Raw genomic sequence first — 21174 nt, 5'->3', positions numbered from 1 at the left:
TCTTTTGTTGATAGTTGGCATGCCAGGTAGGGCCATGAGTGCTGTTTCTATGATGAACAAGATGGTGTGTTTTATAGGCTCTTCGTCCTCCCCAAAGCCCGGCTAGATCTTTATAGTCGGATTGATCTCCTGGGTCATGAATGCTGATGGAGACGGAGAGATGATTGATCCAGTGTAGATCGATTCTACGCCGACCACACCAACACCTACAATAGTAGATCTAGTCTTAGAACCGCCTCTGATGTTGTCTTCGTCAACAAGTCGCCGCCTGCTCCCCCGCTATGTAAGGAAGCAAATCAACAATGATGATCTGGTCGCATCCATCGATCCGATTGGCTAGAAGCTCGCCGACTGCCTCTCCATCGTAGAATCGGCTCTAACCACTCTGGTTCAGCGCCGACCACCCTCCGATTCTGATCCATCGGAGGCTGATCAGGAAACTCCAGGGATTATGGCCCCACCCTTTGGGCTCACTAGCATCACCACCTCCTACAAAGATGTCATCAGGGGCAAATTCGCTGACCAGGTGGGAGACATCTATCCTCTCGCTGATCAGATCGTCGGCCAGCTCTCGCCAACCGTCAATATGCTACAAATTAGCCAATGTCCCGAAGCATCCCTCCAAACCATCCTAGAAGAAAACCTAGACTCAGAGTCCTAGGGCTCTATGGAGACTAACGCCGAAACCACAGCCATTCAACCTCCTTTCCCACCCTTTCAAGGAGGCAGGATTTTCAATGTTAGCATCAACAGCCCCCCATGGGATGGGGAAATCGACAAGGACTGCACCGCTTGTGTCAACAGAAATGCCAACCGTGCGTAGCACCGAGCAAATGAGGCCACCATTGTGCTAGCCAAGGCTACCTGCAACAAAGAATAGCTCGACTCGCAAGGGAGGCCACGCCCACTCCACTGCAACCTCAATGATGAATTCATCCATGTTGACGACCACAATGTCTACAAGACTCCAAGTGCCAACTTGGTAGTGGCTGCTAATGAGCTTGCTCGGCTCGAGCAAAGGCTAGAAAGTCACCAAGGTCGCCGCCATGCTTAAAGTGGCGCAGTGCCAGGTCAATGAGATCTACTAGGATTAGAGACCTTCCTACTCAACAAGCTCAATTCGCCAATCCACCATGCCAAGATCCAATCACCGCCCCAGCCAAAGCCATTTCGCTGACCAACAGTGTGATGATGGACAACCCCTCTAGGGGGGAGCTAGGGGAAACCGCATCGACTACCCTCACCAACACAACCAAGAAGTCAACTAGGATGTCTGAGCGCACATCAACAATCTCTAGGACGCACGACATCATATCGATGGGCACCATTGCTCTTGCCATGAAGAAGAAGTACACTGGCATCAAGAATACGAGCAAGAATTCGGCAATCTGGACGCTGCACTCCAGCCACTTAACACCGACAATACCACTGATCATGATGGTGATGATCTCAAAGGGTCCCGAGCATTCACGAGGGCACTCCAAACACTCCAGTGGCCCTGTGGTTTCAAAAACACCGGGGTCGAGCCATACGAGGGGTGGATGAACCCCACACAGTGGCTTCAAGCTTATGGCACGGCTGTGCGTGCCATCGGGTGAGATACCTATGTCATGGTGAACTATCTTCCCATGATGCTCACACCAACCATGATGAACTAGCTCATGAGCCTCACCCTGGATTCCATCGGATCTTGGGAATAGCTGAAGAAGGTCTTCACCGACAACTACATGGCTATGTGTACTCAGCCGGGCACCAAGCATGATCTGAATCACATCAATTAGAAACCGTCTAAGCTCCTCCAAAGCTACAATAGGTGATTTTCTGAGTTGAGGAATTCTATTCTCAACATCACAGAAGTAGAAGTCATCACCGCCTTTGTCCGAGGACTCCATCACTGCGACCTTCACTCCAAATTCAATCGCAAGCCTCCAAAGGGGATTGGCAAGATGATCACGACCGCCGATCAGTACGCCAATGACGAAGAGGCTGAAGTTCGCTTCAACTAGGATGTAGGCACTCACCGCCTAGCTCACCGTAGTGATGAGCACCCCGATGAACGATGCCACAATCACAACCGCTATGATGACCGCGGCCACCATCATGATAGTGGACGTGATTGGTCGAAAGGGTCCAAAGCTAGTCAATATCACCGTCGCTGATCAGACCATGTCATCGCCACCGTTGACGAACCTCATGCCAAGCACAACTACGACGAGCAGTACAAGAAGATCCTCGAAGGCCCATGCCACCTCCACAAGAATAGCAAGCACAAGATGAAGGACTACCTTGCCTTGGCTAAGGAGTTCTAGGCCAAAAAGAAGGACGACAACAATGACGATGAAGCCAGAGTTCACTGACCACCTAGGGACAACAACAACGCCTTCTAGGATCACGACAAGATGGTCGCCACTATCTTTAGGGCCTCGCCACTATCGAGAGCAGAAGAGATCGAAAGCTCATCGCCCGCCGGGTGCTCGCCGTCAACACAGAAGATGCCATCACCAACCCTAGCGATCGCCCCTAGTCTGAGGTCCCCATCACCTTCAGCAGGGCTGACCAGTGAATGAACATCCCTTACATAGGGTGTTTCCCCCTCATCCTCAATGCCACCGTCAAGAAAGTACACTTCAGGAAAGTACTCGTCGACGGTGGAAGCGCTCTGAACCTCCTCTTCACCGGAGCCCTGAAGGAGCTAGGCCTCCGAATAGAAGACCTCACTTGCTCTAACTTCTCCTTCTAGGGTGTGGTACCTGGTAGGGCATCTAAACCACTGGTAGAGATCACCCTCCTAGTACAGTTCGCCACGGCAAGCAACTTTCGAGTCAAGCACATCAACTTCTATGTCGCCAACTTCAACACCGCCTACCATGCCATACTTGGTTGGCCAGCTCTGGCCAAGTTCATGGCCATACCGCACTATGCCTATCTAGTACTAAAGATGCCTTCACCTATTGGAGTTCTGGCTCTATGGGCCAACCTCTCCATTGCCAATGCCTAAGAAATAGAGAGTCTCGCCCTCATCGAAGCCACCGACCTCTCCATCCAGATGGCTAGCATGGTCACTGACACCAAGACAGTGCCCACCGATGACCTAGAGATCCAAGCTCTAGAGCCTCGACAACCCCACCAAGACCATCAAGATTGGGGCTCATCTCGACCCCAAATAGGAAAGCACGCTCATCTCCTTCCTACATCCTAATGCCGACATGTTTGCTTGGAAACCTATAGACATGCCAGGGGTACCATGGGAGAAGATCGAGCACTCCTTGAATGTCTCGCCGACCACCAAACCGATCAAGCAGAAACTCCGATGATTCACACTAGACAAGAAGGAGGCTATTAGGGTAGAAATAAAATGGCTCCTAGCTGCTAGATTTATTAAAGAAGTGTATCATCCTGAGTGGTTAGCAAATCTAGTTCTTGTTCAAAAAAAGAATAAAGAATGGAGAATGTGCGTTGATTACACTGATCTCAACAAACACTGCCCTAAAGACCCCTTTGGTCTGCCTCGGATAGACGAGGTTGTAGACTCCACCATCGGCTGCGAACTCCTCTCCTTCCTCGACTGTTAGTCTGGCTATTACCAGATATCTCTCAAAGAGGACGACCAGATCAAAACTTTGTTCATCATGCCTTTCAGTGCATATTGCTAGACCACCATGTCCTTCGGACTCAAAAATGCCAGGGCGACCTACCAAAGGGACATCCAGATGTGCCTTGACCAACAGATAGGCCACAATGTCGAAGCTTATATCGACAATGTGGTCATCAAGTCCAAAACCACCGACAATCTCATCGCCAACCTCGAAGAAACATTTGCCGTCCTAAAAAGATACGGATGGAAGTTGAACCCTTCAAAGTGCATCTTTAGAGTTCCATCCGGTATACTCTTAGGCTACATCATCAGCGCCCGTGCTATCGAACCCAATCCAACAAGGTCTTCACCATTACCAATATGAAATGACCAACCTACGTAAAGGATATATAGAAGCTCATAGGGTGCATGGTTGCTCTCAGCCGCTTCATATCATATCTCAGCAAAAAGGGACTACCATTCTTCAAACTACTCAAGGCCTCCGAGTGCTTCTCCTGGTCGAATGAGGCTGACATAGCCTTCAAGCAGCTCAAGTCATTTTTAATGAAGTCCCCCAATCATGATGGTGCCTCAACTAGACAAAACCCTATTGATCTACATCGCCACCACTTCTTGTGTCATTAGCACAGTTATCGTCGTCAAGCGCGAGGAAGCCAGGCACGCCTATGAGGTTCTTAATGAGTCCAAAACTCGTTACCCTTAGGTTCAGAAGCTATCATACGCCATTCTGGTCACGTCGCACAAGCTCCACCATTACTTCGAGTACTACAAGATCACCGTGGTCACCGAGTTCCCTCTAGGGGACATTCTCCGTAATAAAGAGGCCAATGGCCGCATCATCAAGTGGGTAGTCAAGCTCGGCACTTACTCCATAGAATTCAGAAGTAGACCTACCATCAAGTCATAGGCAGTGGCTGACTTCATCGCTGAGTGGGCTGAGATCTAAGAGCCCATCCCCGCTGCCTACCCTAAGCACTAGGTGATGTACTTCGATGGCATCCTCAACATCAATGGTGCTGGTGCTATCATTTTATTCATTACTCCAACTAAGGACAAGCTCCGTTACGTTCTCCGAATTCATTTTCCAGCCTCCAACAATGCCATGGAGTATGAAGCATGTCTCCATGGACTTCGTATAGCCGTCAAGCTCGGTGTCAAATGCCTCATGGTATACGGGGACTCCACGCTGGTCATCAACCAAGTCAACAAAGATTGGTCATGTTCTAGTGAGAAGATAGATGCATTCTTCGCTGAGATTAGGAAACTCGAAGGAAAGTTCTACGGTATCGAGTACCACCATGTGGTATGAGATCAAAATTAGCTCGCCGACCACCTATCTAAGATAGGCTCTTCTCACATCGCGATTCCCCCTGGGGTTTTCGTTCAAGACCTCTTTACGCTGTGTATCAAGGAAGAGAAGGATGTTCAAGAGACCCCCCCACCGAGTAGCTAGTACTTGCAGTACCTTCGCCGGTTGTGGATTGGAGGGAACAATTCATCAAGTACCTCACCAGTGCCGACGTACACACCGATAAGACCAAAACTAAATGCCTCATCCATCGCAGCAAGCATTACATGCTGGTACACAGGAACTTCATGAGGAAAAGTGCTAAGGAAGGGATACTACAGAAATGCATCACCCAAGAAGAGGGAGTGAAACTACTTGAAATTCACTCTGGCTCCTATGGCAATCATGTGGCCTCGAGAAACCTGGTCGGCAAAGCTTTTTGAGCTAGTTTTTACTGGCCCACGGCCATCACCAACGCAAAAGACCTTGTTCAACATTGTGAACGATGTCAATTTTTCACCAAGCAAATACATGTGCCGACACAGGAATTTCAGACCATCCTAGCTTCTTAGCCTTTTGCATGCTGGGGACTGGACATGATCGGGCCTTTGAAGCCCATGCCAAGCGGTTTTGGTATGTGTATGTCGCCATTGACAAGTTCTCCAAGTGGATTGAGTACAAGCCGCTTGTTTCAGCCACTACAAAGAAGGCAGTCAAGCTCTTCGAAGATATCATCCACAGATTCGGTCTCTCGAACAGCATTATCATCAACCTCAGAACTACATTCACTGGTCACCATTTTTGGGACTTCTATGAAGACCGATGCATCATCATCAAATATGTCTCTGTTGCCCATCCCAAAGCCAACGGCCAGGTCGAACGGGCGAACGGCATGATCCTCGATGCTCTCAAAAAGAGATTATACCAAAAAGAGGAAAAGCATATGGGTAGATGGCTCAAAGAGCTCCCAACTATGGTCTAGGGACTACGCACTCAAGCTGGTCACAACACCGGTGTGTCTCCATATTTTTTGGTCTATGGCTCAGAGGTCGTACTTCCCACAGACATTGCCTTTTGAGCACCTAGGGTGGAACATTATAATGATGAGCAAGCCATAGTTGTTTGGACAAAGGATGTCAACAGGGCCAAAGAAGAATGCCTGATCACTTGCATCCGCATGGCCAAATACCTAGAAGGCATGTGAAGATACTACAATCGCAATATAAAAGGTCGTTCATTTGTGGTCGGCGACCTCGTTCTCCATAGAAAGCAAAAAACCAAAGGGATACACAAGCTTTCCTCCCCCTAGGAAGGGCCTTACATAGTCAAAGAGGTTACCCAACCAGGGTCTTACCGGCTAAGTGACATGGACAGAACCGATATCCCCAACTCGTGGCACATCGAGCAACTTATACATTTCTATCCTTGAAACGCTCTAGATATGTACTCTCCACTCTGTAATGAATGAAGTCTTTATCGCCATAATTTGTCTCTATTATTTCTCCACTCTAGTTTAATCTCCATTTACGATTACTAGCTCTGAGCTGCTCCTTAACAAACGTCTACAATTATATGTGATCTCCATAAATGCTCCGTCCTGTTTCTCTATACTAAAATATTTCTAAGATATTCTACCAACCATCGAGCAGCACATGTTCTACTCTATGTTCTTTGGAGAAAACCCTATCTCTAATCTCTCCCTACATGTGCTACGGGCTCTGCGCTCTATGTTATGGGTGGTCGGCTATGGTTCCTTGTTCATGTCTATTCCTCCTACACGTGCATGGGTTCCAGCGCTCGACGTTATGGAATATGGGCTAGCCAAGGCCAAGAGTGTAGTAATGAACTAAATGCTCACATGCTACTTATACCATGTATAAACGCATTAGGGTTAACAACATCTTTTTCACAGCCAGCCACCTGAACATGCACATGTCATTTACATACAACAATTATACAAATACATAAATGTTTACTTATGCCCTTATGCATCTAACTGTCCTCTCCAGATGTTCCATACATGTTTCTCTCCACTTAGGTTTGGCCCTCACCTCTGCCTTGTCGAACAGATCGACTTTGCCGGCCAGCCTCTTCGCCGCGTCCTCCACCTCATCCTTCAGCTGCTCCTGCTTTGTCACACTCGTCCCTCTAGCGAATCTGGCCCCTATCGCTCAAAGATTGATGGTAGGATAGTGAGACTGGACTACCGCTAGGGCATGGGTAATGACAGAGACAGTGGCATCTTGGTTGAAGCTCTTGAAGTTCTCCCATGTCACCTTATACCTGACGATGATGGCATCCGGACGGGGCGGCCTATCATCGGGCTGAGGAGCTACTTACATGTTGATACAGTTGAGCACCGGCCTCACCCTAGCCACCACGGCATCAAGTTTTACCCTCTGGGTTTACGCCTCCAGCTCCAACATGTTGAACTATGCCCTGGTCCTTCGATGGTATTCTGTAGACACCAAAGGGATTCATCAAATAAAGCAACCATATCAGCAACAACTTCAACCATGAACTACTCACCTTCTAGATCCTTGGCTAGTTTCTCCGCTCGCCTAGATGCCTTCTCCTTCTCCTCTTAGAGTTGACTGATGACTTGGCGCAACTGGCCGAGCTCTACATCTTGCTCTACAAATGTGACGATCGTCAGCAACATCAAGACTGTTCGGCAATGCAAAATAAACTCACCAACCCACAATACCTTTCTTCTAGTCGGAGACGCTCTTCAGCTGCTCGGAGGTGCGCCCCAGCAGTCCGATCGCCACCAAGCGAGATGCCGGCCGGCTTGTGGGGAGCTACATCTGTTGTTCTCCTCTTCTTTCACCGCCCTTTTCCCCTAGAAATTCTCTAATACTAGGGGGGAGACTCTCCTTCTGACCAGCACCTTTGCCTTCGGATTCAGACGAGGCGCTGACGGCACCTTCCTCCGGCTGAGTAGTCAGCATGGCATCCACCACCTATGGCCAATCGCTCCTCGGCACGCTAGATAAGTATGCCGCCCGTTCCTGCAAATGGATCCTTCCATAAGCAAATCAGTTCACTGCTCAGCACTGGCACAGGATAAAGAGGACTAGGAACAACAGTCAAGATTTTTACCTGAAGAGGTGGGCACGCTGAATGGCACGTTTGGAGCAAATAGTTTAGTGGCTCGGTGTAGCACAGCCTCCTTCATCAGTCTCTCCGTCTTCTCTCTGGTGCCGTCAGTGTCTCCCTTGAAGTCAAAGCCCAGATGAGCCCTCTCCTTGTAGGGCTAGACGCGGTGCACTATGAAGGTCATCACCACCACCACTCCATTCATCTTCATGCCCTTTATCAGCTCAAGGAGCTCCCTCACCTAATCCATATCAGCACTAGTCGGCTTCTCTAACTAGCTCTTCTGGTTCTCCAGAATTTGATCGATGTCGCATCGGATGGTAGGATGACTCTGCTTCATGTAGAACCACCTGGCATTCCACCCCTTCAACGAGGTATTCAGCGGCACAGTAATGTACTCGTTTGCCATCCCATCATGGAGCTGTAGATACACACCACCGACCACCTTGGAACCACTCCCGCCCTTCTTCTTTAGCCAGAACAGGTGTCGGAAAAGATTGAAGTGGGGAAGAATGCCAAGATACGCCTCGTAGAAATAGATAAACACAACAATGTGCAAGATCGTGTTCAGATGCAGATTAAATAGCCTCACTCCCCAATACTCCAATAGATCACGCAAGAAAGGATGCACCGGAAGTCCTAATCCACGCTAGAAATATTCTTCAAATACTATGACTTTGTCGGTGTGTGGCATCGGATAGGGCTCACCATCGGCCAGACACCATTCGGCGGTGACTCGGTCAGGAAGAACGCCTGCCTCCACCATCTCGTTGAGCTCCATCTCGCCCATGAGTGACGATGCCCATTCCTTGTCATGGTTCATACCGGCAGCCGCCTTCTTCGGGTTACCACCTCCCCTCTTCGGCGCCATCCCTCAGATCTGGATCAGAACTGTTTCCTTTGTGCAAGCTTTCTAGCCCTAGCGACACATCATGGGTGAGTGCGAATCGGGAAGCGCGAGGGCTGAGGAGGAAGACAAAGTGGCGGAGTGGCAAAGGTGGGAGCGCGGAGTGCGGCGACATAGTTATAAAGGCACCCTCTCCACTTTTCGCATTCAAGGGTTTTTGGGAAACCACACCATGATTTGTGCCCTTCTGAATTCCCTAAAGCAGTGTGCTGGGCCATTATCTAGGCTTCCGCGCAACTGCAGCCCATATCGCCTATTCTCCGACGCAACTTGGAACTACACACCGAATATTCACCGACTTCTCCGCAATACCATCAAAGCTCGGTAATTTCTACTGTACAACCATTAATCCAGTTTTTTCTCCATGATTTGATTTCTCTGAGATTTCCACTTGTGTCTCGGGGACTACGTCATCATTATGATTTGGTTTCTCACCATATTGGGGACTTCCTTCGGGTTACTGTTGTTTCTAACCCTGGCACCACGTGACTACATCACCTATTGTCAAGCTCGGGCACTAAGTGGGCACACTTCACCTTGCGGTGAATGTGTGCTTTTCATTTTAGGACTCTGCCCGTGGACTGGTTGCCAGCTCGGTCAGTCTTCTGTCTTTCTTCTACTTTCTGGACCTTGACACCACGAGACTATGCCACCTACTGTTAGACTTGGGGACTAAGTGGGCAACCTTCACCTTGCGGTGAGTGTGTATTCTCTAATCTAGAAAACTCCATGCCTCCTAAAGTTGAAGATGATTACCTTCCTTTCCCATGGTCAGACTCTAAGTGGGCACACTTGGTTCATAGCGAGAAAATTTTCAATTTTGAACTTGAGCTCCTTACATACTTATGGTAAGCCTTACATGAGATACTCTGCTTGGTGATGGTTCACAACTGCTCGACGACTCATTGTGGTGGTCGGACTATGAGTCTGACTGCTCGGCTTTGTTCACACCTGCTCGAACAAGCTCAAGACGTCGTTGCATAGCGGATACAAGGCGCTCGGGGACTAGCTATGGGGGGTACGACCCCGGATACCTACGGCAGACTACATGAGCTACGCTCCCAGGGATGGTCCAACCCACAAGACGAAGACCTACGGTGCACGGCACTGCTCGACGTGCACCGCAAAGCATCATGGGCAATATCCTGAAGATACTATGAGATCTGTGAGGATACGTTCGATCCCATGATTCCTGTAATTTGTTATTACTTACCGGTTATCTTCTAGATCTAACCGACTTGTAACCCTACCCCAGACTATATAAGGTGGGCAGGGACCCCCTCAAAATACACGTAATATCATACGATCGCCAATACAAACCAACAGACCATAGGAGTAGGGTATTACATCGTGCTGACGACCTGAACCTGTCTAACTCTTGTATCTCTGTTGCCTTCTTGTTCTTGATTACGCACACCACTGCCGATCAATCAACCTTTGTGGGATACCCCTTGGAGGACTGCCGAGCATCTTTTGTCGACAGGAAGCATCGCTCTATCGATTTTATTTCATTTTTGTTTGGCGGGCCAGGAGCAAGCTATGGGCCAGTCCCGCATGCTAGGGTTTTAAATCTCCGGCTAAGCCTCTTAGCTATTGCCCTCCACAACAACTAAGTGTAGCTCTATAGCCAGAGATAGCTGTAGCTAAACCATTTAGTTGATTTTTAAAAAAATAGAAAAAAAACACAGCACAAGCAATAGATCCAGTGACAAGTGTCATAGTTGCAGCGATAGATCCTATAATAAGAGCATCTCCAAGAGTACCCAATATTTCTTCCCAAAAAATCATGTAGTTTTACAACTCCTAAAAAATATTGAAAGGAATAAAGAAGGTCATTTTCAAGAGTTTCTAATAATCTCCTGCTAAAATATAGAGGACAATTTTACATCAGGAATCATATACTATTTCTAAATTATCCTAACCACTTTTATATATTTTTTATACATTTGCATCAGGAAGCTTTTCCTATTCTTTATTCTTTTCATGTCCTTCTAACTTTAGATTGGCTGATAAACACACGTGGGGAGTGAAGATACGGACGACTCGGAAGCGCATAACTTTACGCGAACCAAGGTGACGTTTCCCAAGTTCTAAAAGATTAACCAAGGGTCAAACTAATTGACTAGTTGAACAAGGAAATCATGGGGAAGAGCAACCGGTAGCTGCCTACTCGAAGCTACCACGGCTGGAAGCCACGGCCGTCAGAAGCAGCCTCTGGAAGCCCCGCGAAGGCGTCGCCGTCACCGCCATAGGCCACCTCCGCTCTAAGGAGTTGTCACCGTCGGCAGCGGCAGCGGAATCTCTTTGAAGCCACCGCTTGGGGAAGAGGAGTGGGACGCCGCGCCACAGTCTCCACCGGAAGCAGCAGCAGTAGCCACCGTGCGCCACCATCTCTGGAAGCAGCAGCCGCAAGGGACGTACGAGACAGACAAGAACGTGCGAGAATGATGAAGAGATGCTAGGGTTACATGGTTTTACTGGGCTGGATGTATAGGCAAGGTGATGGGCCGGTGGCACACTTTTTACTAGGCCACACAGTCGATTTTCTGGGCCTGACAACATTTTAGCGGCCGCTAAAGTATAGGCATTTAGCGGCAATCTCTAGCTATCTCTGGTAATTAGCGTTTTAGTTTTCTTAGCGCAAAAAGTGAGATATCTTAGCTGTGAGCTTGGCCAGCCGCTATAGCTGGCTATTTAAAACCTTAACCACAGGCCAGTTAGCCACGTTCGACATGGGACAAATGTCGTACAGTACCATTATCGTTTCATAATTCATAGGTAGAACGGTAAGAGACTTTACACATGGGAGGATTTCGGTATTTCCTATTGCAATTGCTAGTCCATAAATAAGCGTCGCCGCGCTGCCAGTTCCTACTCGTTCCGACTCTACCGCCGGCGGTCACCGCTCTTTCCGTCACCTGCGCCCCACACGCCGCCACCGTTAAACATTAAACCCCCCGCAAAGGCAAAACCCCTCTCACCACCATGCCCGACGATGGCTTCTCCACGGCGCGGCTGTTCTCCGCTGGCCGTCCCCTGTGTCGTCTCGCCGATGGACACCGTCTCCGAGGCTGCCATGGCCTCCCTCAGCGCGGCCGCCATTGTCCACAGCAACACCGACGCCGAGACCCAGGCCTCCATCCTCCGTGCCGCCAAGTCGCGCTGCGTCCCCTGGGTCTCCTCCACCAGGTTCTTCGCCCCGACCTCCGCCCCCTCGGCCGCCGACTTCGCCGGCTGGGCATATGCCGTCATTACCTAGCGCGGGGACGTGCTCTCCAGGCTCGTCGGCGTCGCCGCCGCCACCGACCACAGGCCCGGCGTCTCCGTGTCGGAGTACATGATCCCTTCGCCCCGCACGGCGTCTGCAGCCTTCGATTTCGAGCAAGCCGCCGCCTTTCTCGCCGACGAGGGCCTGGACTTCGCGCCCCTCATCTCCGACGGCGCCGGCGAGGTCGTCGTCGACCTCATCACCACCCAGGACATCGAGCGCATCCGTAGCTACCCGAAGCTGGGCAGGCCGTCGCTCGGGGCGGATGGGAGGTTTGTCGTCGCGGCGGCAATCGGGACGCGGGAGTACGACAAGCGCAGGCTCGAGATGCTGGTGAAGGAAGGGGCGAACGCCATTGTGATCGATAGCTCATAGGGGAACTCTGTTTACCAGCTCGACATGATCAAGTACGCCAAGAAGATGTACCCTGAGGTGGATCTGATCGGTGGAAATGTGGTCACCGTTGCGCAGGCACAGAATTTGATCGCCGCCGGGGTGGATGGGTTGCGGGTTGGGATGGGCTCTGGATCGATTTGCACCACGCAGGAGGTTTGTGCTGTAGGCAGAGGACAGGTATGCATGCTGATTTCTCTTTCTCTGTATGATATTTAATTTTCCTATTAGCAGTATGATATTTAATATTATTGTTATTGATTGAGTTGATTTTGTTTGCTGTTTTCATTGAGTTGATCGAGCACAACAAAGCCTTGAGTAATGTAATTTATTTGAGCTGAAATTAGGAAGGTAACTTGACTTAAGTAATTCATTTTAGTTGAATAATTAGGCGGGTTTCATTCAAAAAGTTAAATTAGGAGGGTAGGGTATCTGAAATTTTGGTGGTATATTTGTGACTGGCATGATAAAGTTATGATTGATGTTTGGTGGCTGCATTTTACAAAATGAGATGTGCACACAAGTAGTCATTGTGCTCTAATAATGATGCCCAAGCCGTGATAAAGTTGTGATTGGCATGATAAAGTTGTCATGGAATGGAGGAAGTAACTTCTTGGAAACCACCTTGCTATCTAGTTGCATAATTTATGTTCCAGTATCAGCAAAAGCTAAATTCAGGATATTGGTTACAACAATGCTTTGTGACATGCTTTCTTATCTTTTCTGAAAAGGAGCAACATGCATGCTTCATCAACAATCTCACACCCTTAATAATTAATATCATAACACAAGTGCTTGCAAAGTATCATGGTGCTCTAATTATGGATGATTTTTTATAACCTACAGGGTTCCTTGAGCATTTGGTGTATTTCAAAATTATTACAAATCTATAGTGATGGGACCTTATATGATCTGTCCTCATATATATACTTTTCTGCCTTTACTTCAAAGATTTGGAGCTTTGAGTCCTCGTTGTAAGGAAAATGGACCCTTGGCCCATTTACTTTGGATTTTGGTGTTTGATGACCAACACAACCAAATTGGACTAATGAATTTGCAAGTGTTTGTTTGGTAGTTCAATAGGGTGCAAGACGTGACTTGGACGAAGGCGACGTGATGATCCGATGATCAACACCTCAAGCAAGACCTTAGGAGCACAAGAGAAGACCCAAGAGATCAAGCAAAGTCCAAGCATGAAGATTGGAACCAAGCCGTATACAAGATCGCGAAGAAATGAGCTCACTGTGGTGACCGGATGCAGGACCGGACGCTGGACAAGCGACCGGACACTACGACTGGACGCTGGGCAAGTGGCTCGGCAGACAGGCAACCGGACGCTAGCGGCAATCTACCGGACGTAGGACAGCAGTGTCCGATCGATTACAGTAAGGTTCCAGAACGGCAAATCTGCGACCGGACGCTGGCCAGTGTCCGATCAGTATATTGCCGGCTCAACGGTCGGGACGACCGGACGCGTCCGGTCAGTAGCAGTTTCGTGGGAATTCGACTCCAACGGCTACTTTCTCAGTGGGGCTTATAAATACAACCCCCAACCGGCCATTTGAGCAAAGTAGAGCTAAGGAAACATACCAAGGGTGTTGATACACCATTTTAGTGATCTCCACATGCATAGTGCTTAGTGTTTTATTAGGTGATTAGCATAAGTGTTTTGCGAAGTGCTTAGGTTGATTAGACCACCACTTATGCGCTTGCTCTAGGTTTATGCCTAGTGTTTAGTGAGGTTTGCATACCTCTTGCCACCCCGTGCTTGCGAGCACAAGTGTTGTACATCGGAGGGGCTTGAAGTCTTGCGAGATCACACCAACCGCGTTTGTGGTGTGGCCGCCACCGTGTACCAGAGGGAACAAGGCCCGCGATGTTTCGGCCGGAAGCTTGATAGTGAAGACGGCGGGGAGCATCTGGGAGAGGCTTGCTAAGAGGCACATCGGAGACCCACTTGCGCGTGGGGAGGGCCCGAGGCTATCCACGGAGTCACCCGACCAGGAGCTTGGCCCTTGCGAGGGGCTCCAACGAGGACTAGGGGGAAGCTTGCGCGCTTCTCGATACCTCGATAAAAATACCAGAGTCGTCGATGGGAGTTTGCATATCTCTACCTTGCTCTTTAGCTTCCGCATTTACATTGTTTACATTACTTGTTTTGTGGTAGAGATAGCAACTCACTAGGAAAACCGTAGTTACACATCTAGGTAGTTTATATATTGCATAGGTTTTGCTAGAGTTAGAAAAAGAGGCCATAGTTTTAGAAGCTAGATTTTTAAGTTGCCTAATTCACCCCCCCCCCCCTCTTAGGCGTCATGGTCCCTTTAATTGGTATCAGAGCCGGTTGGCTCATATTTGGACCCTTGGCTTAACCGCCATTGAGCCGACGCGATTGTAGAGTGGTTGGGATGGATACCGCTAGGCCTCCTCAATTTGACGGCACTAACTTCCCTTACTATAAAGCTAGAATGGCTTGCCACCTTGAGGCGGTTGATTTGGGTGTATGGAGAGTCACTCGTGACGGGATGAAACCCATCAAGAATCCCGAAAAACCCACAAAGAGTGATGAAAAAGAAATGCACTTCAATGCTAGAGCTAAAAATTGCTTGTTTGAATCACTTAGTATGGATGTTTTTAACCAAGTATTCACTTTAAATACGGCACATGAAATTTGGTTAAAACTCCAAGAGCTCCATGACGGCACAAGCAATGTCCGTGAGCAAAAACATTGTCTAGCAAAGCAAAACTATGATTCCTTTACTATGAATGATGATGAGCTTGTTCGTGATATGTATTCTTGTTTGAATCTAATTATCAATGAGCTCCATTCTATAGGATTATTAAAGCTAGATGATGCGGATATCGTGAGGAAGATCATCTCCGTGCTACCACAAAAGAAATATGCAAGCATCATCACCATCCTTCACAACATGGAGGACTTGAGCAATTTGACCCCGGGCATAGCCATTGGCAAGTTAGTGGCATTTGAAATGTCACGTAAGATGGGGGCAAGAAGAAGCTTCTTCATCAAGCAAAGGCAAAGCTCTCGCTTGTAGCGAGAAGAAAAAGATGAAGGGCAAGAAAGTTGAGTCAAGCTCAAGCTCAAGCTCCTCAAGTGAAGAAGAAGAAGATGAGGATGATGATGATGAACAAGAATCAAGTAATGATGATCAATCTTCCTCCTCCACCTCCGACCTTGATGAAGAATCAATCAAACTTATCAAAAAGGTGGAGAAGATGATCGTAAGGCTCAATGTCAAGGGTGTGCCCATCCAAATTCAAGACCTCATTTTCACTAATCAAAGAGACGAGCAAAGAAAGAAAGGATGCTATGAATGCGGCGAGTTGGGGCACTTTGTGGAAGTTTGTCCAAACAAGCCCACACCCAAGGCAAAAAAGAAGGCGTGCAAGAATAAAGCCCTCACATCAATAAGGTCATGGGATGATTCCTCAAGTGAAGAAGATCATCACAAGAGGTGAGGGCACAAGCACTCATCATCAAGCTCTTCTCGTATGTGCCTTATGGCACGAGGTAATGAAAGCTCATCCTCTAGTGAGAGCGATAGTGATGATGATTTGCCTTCTTATAATACAATTGTGCAACAAAATCTTAAATATGCTAAAGTTTGCACTAGTCAACAAAAGAAGTTCAAAAATTTAAAAGAAGAGCTAGGTAGTTCACAAGAAGCATACAAAAATTTGCTTGAACAATATGAAAACTTTGCAAATCTCAATGTTGAACTATCTACCAAAATGGAGCAACTTGAGGCTAGTGCAACAACAAATGCATGCACAATCAATGATGAGCAACTTTTAAAGAAAAATGAAAAATTAAAAGAAAAGTTAGCTAGCTCACAAGAAGCATATAATAGTTTGCTTGCTAAAATGAAACCATGTGCAAACATTGTGATGAGCTAACTAATAAAGTTGGTAATCTTGAAGCCATTAGCACAAACCCCACCAAGGCATCTAAAAAGAAAAGTTCTATCTTTAACATGTCTAAAAAGGATGCCTCTACTTCTTGTAATGATTTATGTTTAGACTCACCTTTGTGCAACCCAGTTTGTGTTGAGAAAGTTATTGTAGATACATGCACACAAAAGGTTGCAAAGGAGAATGAGCAACTCAAGCAAGAAGTAGCTCGTCTCACCAAGGACTTGACTCAAGTGAAAGGCAAGGCGAAGCAAACCCAACTTCATCAAGATAACACCGTCAAGGGAGTGAAGAAGCTTGATGAAGGACAAACCGTGGTTTGTTACGTGTGCCACAAGGAAGGTCACAAGTCCTATGAGTGCAAGGTGAAGAATGGGGGAGGAGCAAAGAAGAAGGAGAAAAAGCAAACAAGCAAGCTCTCCAACACAAGAAGGCCTCCACACCTTATCTCTTGAAGAAGAAGAAAAATGACAAGGTGGTGGCCATCAAGGTGAACAAGCAAGCCAACAATGGGGTCAAACACTTTTGGATGCCAAAGGAAATCATTTCCAACATGAAGAGAACCAAGAAGGTTTGGATTCCGAAAGGGAAGTGAGAAGTCCGTCGGACAGCAGAGAATTTGGAGACTTGGCAAAGTTTGGGTGCATTTCATGGGGTGCATCATGATGAATAAAGTCATTGCCAAGTAGGTTAGTTAATACTATGGACCCAAATTCCCCTACCCATGTTAGGTAACTAGTTGTCATTACTTTCAATTAGTATTCATTTCAATTGGTATTGTTTTTCAATTGATATACTCTTAAAGCATCTAGTTATCTTTCATGCCTATGTTTGCATTTACATGCTTAAATCTTTTGTCTTGCATTCAATAGGTATAACATATGGTAGCCTTGCTCGGTTTCATTATCAACCCTTGGAGCAAACCTACATGGTTTAAAATTGTTTAGAAGCACGGCACATAGCTTGTTTTAAAATTAATTATCTAATATGTGCCAAAGTCCAAATTGTAGATAATCTCTCCCAAATATCATCTTTCAAGTGGTATTTTGATACTTAAATCAATGTGCACAAGTTTTACAAGTATTCAACACCTGTGTGCACATATTTAGGGGGAGTAATTCTACAACTTGGATGCTTTGAGACTAACACTTGTTCAAATGATATCATTTTTTAAAACCTATCACATGTGTAGTAGTCTCATTGTAAGGAAATTGGAATCCCTGGAGTTAAGCATCATTCTTCAATTGGAATCATCATGTTGATTTCATTTCATATTTATATGCTTTCTCCATGCATTATATAGATTAAACTCTCTTATAAAATAAATTGCTAATTATGCATATGCTTTGCTTTCTACCATATGTATGCATATATTTAGGGGGAGCTTAGTCTATATAATGAGAGAGTCAAATCTTGTGATCCATTTCACTTTATACACAAAGGATCATGAAATTTGACCCTCCCTTGTGCTACTAATGTCTTTCTTTTCGGTGTTTGATGCCAAAGGGAGAGAATTTGAAGGTCCAAAGACAAGCATTTAGTTACAAAAAGTAATGGTCCGAGAAAGGGAGGAAAGTGGATTATGGATTAGTCTAAGTAATGGGAGACTTTTTTTTAGAAAGCTAGGCTTTAATCCATAATATCATATGGGGACATTTGCAAGGGCAAGACAAGCTTTTAAGTAAAGTTTCAATTGGTATCTATCTATTAGTATCATATAACCTTGCCCTTTGCATTGCATCCTAGCAAGTAGGTAGTTTTTATCTTCCAAATTCTTATTATTTGCTTGCTTTGGTCGTGTTGACATCAATCACCAAAAAGGGGGAGATTGTAAGGAAAATGGACCCTTGGCCCATTTACTTTGGATTTTGGTGTTTGATGACCAATACAACCAAATTGGACTAATGAATTTGCAAGTGTTTGTTTTGTAGTTCAATAGGGTGCAAGACGTGACTTGGACGAAGGCGACGTAATGATCCGATGATCAACACCTCAAGCAAGACCTTAGGAGCACAAGACCCAAGAGATCAAGCAAAGTCCAAGCATGAAGATTGGAACCAAGCCATATGCAAGATCGTGAAGAAATGAGCTCACTATGGTGACTGGATGCAGGACCGGACGCTGGGCAAGTGGCTCGGCAGACAGGCGACCGGACGCTGGCGGCAACCGACCGGATGCAGGACAGCAGCGTCCGATCGATTACAGTAAGGTTTCAGAACAGCAAATCTGCGACCGGACGCGTCCGGTGGCAGGCGACCGGACGCTGGCCAGCGTCCGATCAGTATATTGCCGGCTCAACGGTTGGGACGACCGGACGCGTCCGGTCAGGACGATTCAGCGTCCGGTCAGTAGCAGTTTCGCGGGAATTCGACCCCAACGGCTACTTTCTCAATGGGGCTTATAAATACAACCCCCAACCGGTCATTTGAGCAAAGTGGAGCTAAGGAAACATACCAAGGGTGTTGATACACCATTTTAGTGATCTCCACATGCATAGTGCTTAGTGTTTTATTAGGTGATTAGCATAAGTGCTTTGCGAAGTGCTTAGGTTGATTAGACCACCGCTTATGCGCTTGCTCTAGGTTTATGCCTAGTGTTTAGTGAGGTTTGCATACCTCTTGCCACTCCGTGCTTGCGAGCACAAGTGTTGTACATCGGAGGGGCTTGAAGTCTTACGAGATCACACCAACCGCGTTTGTGGTGTGGCGGCCACCGTGTACTGGAGGGAACAAGGCCCGCGGCGTTTTGGCCGGAAGCTTGATAGTGAAGACGGCGGGGAGCATCCGGGAGAGGCTTGCCGAGAGGCACATCGGAGACCCACTTGTGCGTGGGGAAGGCCCGAGGCTATCCACGGAGTCACCCGACCGGGAGCTTGGCCCTTGCGAGAGGCTCCAACGAGGACTAGGGGGAAGCTTGCACGCTTCTCGATACCTCGGTAAAAATACCGGAGTCGTCGATTGGAGTTTGCATATCTCTACCTTGCTCTTTAGCTTCCGCATTTACATTGTTTACATTACTTGTTTTGCGGTAGAGATAGCAACTCACTAGCAAAACCGTAGGTGCACATCTAGATAGTTTATCTATTGCATAGGTTTTGCTAGAGTTAGAAAAAGAGGCCATAGTTTTAGAAGCTAGATTTTTAAGTTGCCTAATTCACACCCCCCCTCTTAGGCGTCACGGTCCCTTCACCTGTATGCTAATGCCATTTCCTTTTCTCTGTTCTTTGTTATAAGGCTACTGCAGTTTACAAGGTCGCGCAATATGCCAAGGATCATGATGTGCCTGTTATTGCTGACGGTGGAATCTCAAACTCTGGGCATATTGTGAAGGCTCTGAATCTAGGGGCATCTACTGTTATGATGGGTAGTTTCCTGGCTGGCAGTCTTGAAGCTCCCGGTGTTTATGAGTACAAGGTGTGGGATTATGACCTTTTTCTATTATTTCTTTTATATTTATTTCCTGAAGTTCACTAAGCACACATTATTTGAGTTGACAATATGAAATGGTGATGCATCATGCTTGTCTAATTGTATCTACAAACATAACCGCTACCACTTTAATTTTTAGGACAATATCCTATTGCTCATCCCATCCCACTCATGGGTAGTGCGTTAAAAGAGATCCCTCGGTACATTATTGCTAGCTGTTTCATCAAATTAAGGACAGGTCATAAAGCTAACCGGAAAAGCCTTCTAAAAGCTCGCTGAAAATATAAATGTTTACACTTGCTTATTTCCCGACTGTCTGCTTTGTATGTTAACTTTAGCGATTATAAAGATCATAGTGCAACGTATTACGTCGAACTGCAGTGGATAAGCTACTTAAAAATGCTGTGGTGATGGGTGAGATGATAACCAATCTGTTTACATCAAAATGTGAGAGAAGAAAGTGGAAATTTGAAGGCTTACAAGATTATGTCAATCAAGGAATCGATTGCATAAGGATCAATATCAGCTGATTCAGATATGACTCTGGAATTGGATCTCTTTGGATGACGTCAGCAGATAACGATGATGAGCTGCGGTTGGCGTCAGGAAACTGCATATCGGTTTCTACAAAAAGAAAAGATTAGGGTCCAAGTTATCTTAACTTAGGAATGTTTTCTTCTATACCGAAGATTGTAATGAGTCGTGTTAGAGTAGGATTCATGTTTAGGCTCCGGGTATAAATATTGGACCCCGGCTATTGTAAGAGGACACACAATCAATAAAATACAAGTTACTTACTTTTTCGGCTCCGGCCACCCCTTAGGAGTAGAAGTAGAGTAGATCTCGGCGGGTTCTTCTGCAAGCAGGGCTGCATCGGTCCGGCCAACCTCCGGCTTGTCTGTAAGTACCGTCATGGCTTATACTTCTGTTCGTACGGCTATATCGATCTGGTCGACCTCCACTGCGACTCTGGTATAAGCTAGTTATTGACTCTTGTTTAGTTCAAGTAAGGCTACATCGATCCAGTCGACCTCCACTGCTCTAACTAAATTAAGGTCAAATTATCGGCTCTATCTAAGGGTGACGTCCTTTGGATAGATTCATTAAGTTACCGATATTGCTTATTGCTTTCATTATTTATTGAATTACAACAATATCACTTCGCGCCGATTGGGATTGATCTAGATCGGCCATATATCCTGTTTAACCCATCGTTTATTAATCTAAACTGATCTAATCCATACCTTAAACGATGAGTTAAGT

The 21174-nt window shown here is 46.8% G+C and overlaps 1 pseudogene; it reads left to right on the top strand.

Moving 5' to 3' along the window:
- The first annotated feature begins 11375 nt into the window (after positions 1-11375).
- LOC136543290 (inosine-5'-monophosphate dehydrogenase-like) overlaps positions 11376-21174 on the top strand; it is a 29009-nt pseudogene continuing 19210 nt past the window's right edge.

This window comes from Miscanthus floridulus, chromosome 3, assembly GCF_019320115.1.
Source record: "Miscanthus floridulus cultivar M001 chromosome 3, ASM1932011v1, whole genome shotgun sequence".
NCBI classification, from domain to species: Eukaryota; Viridiplantae; Streptophyta; class Magnoliopsida; order Poales; family Poaceae; genus Miscanthus; species Miscanthus floridulus.
The sequence above is the reverse complement of the archived record's forward strand: the minus strand, read 5'-3'. Positions and strand labels throughout refer to the sequence as shown.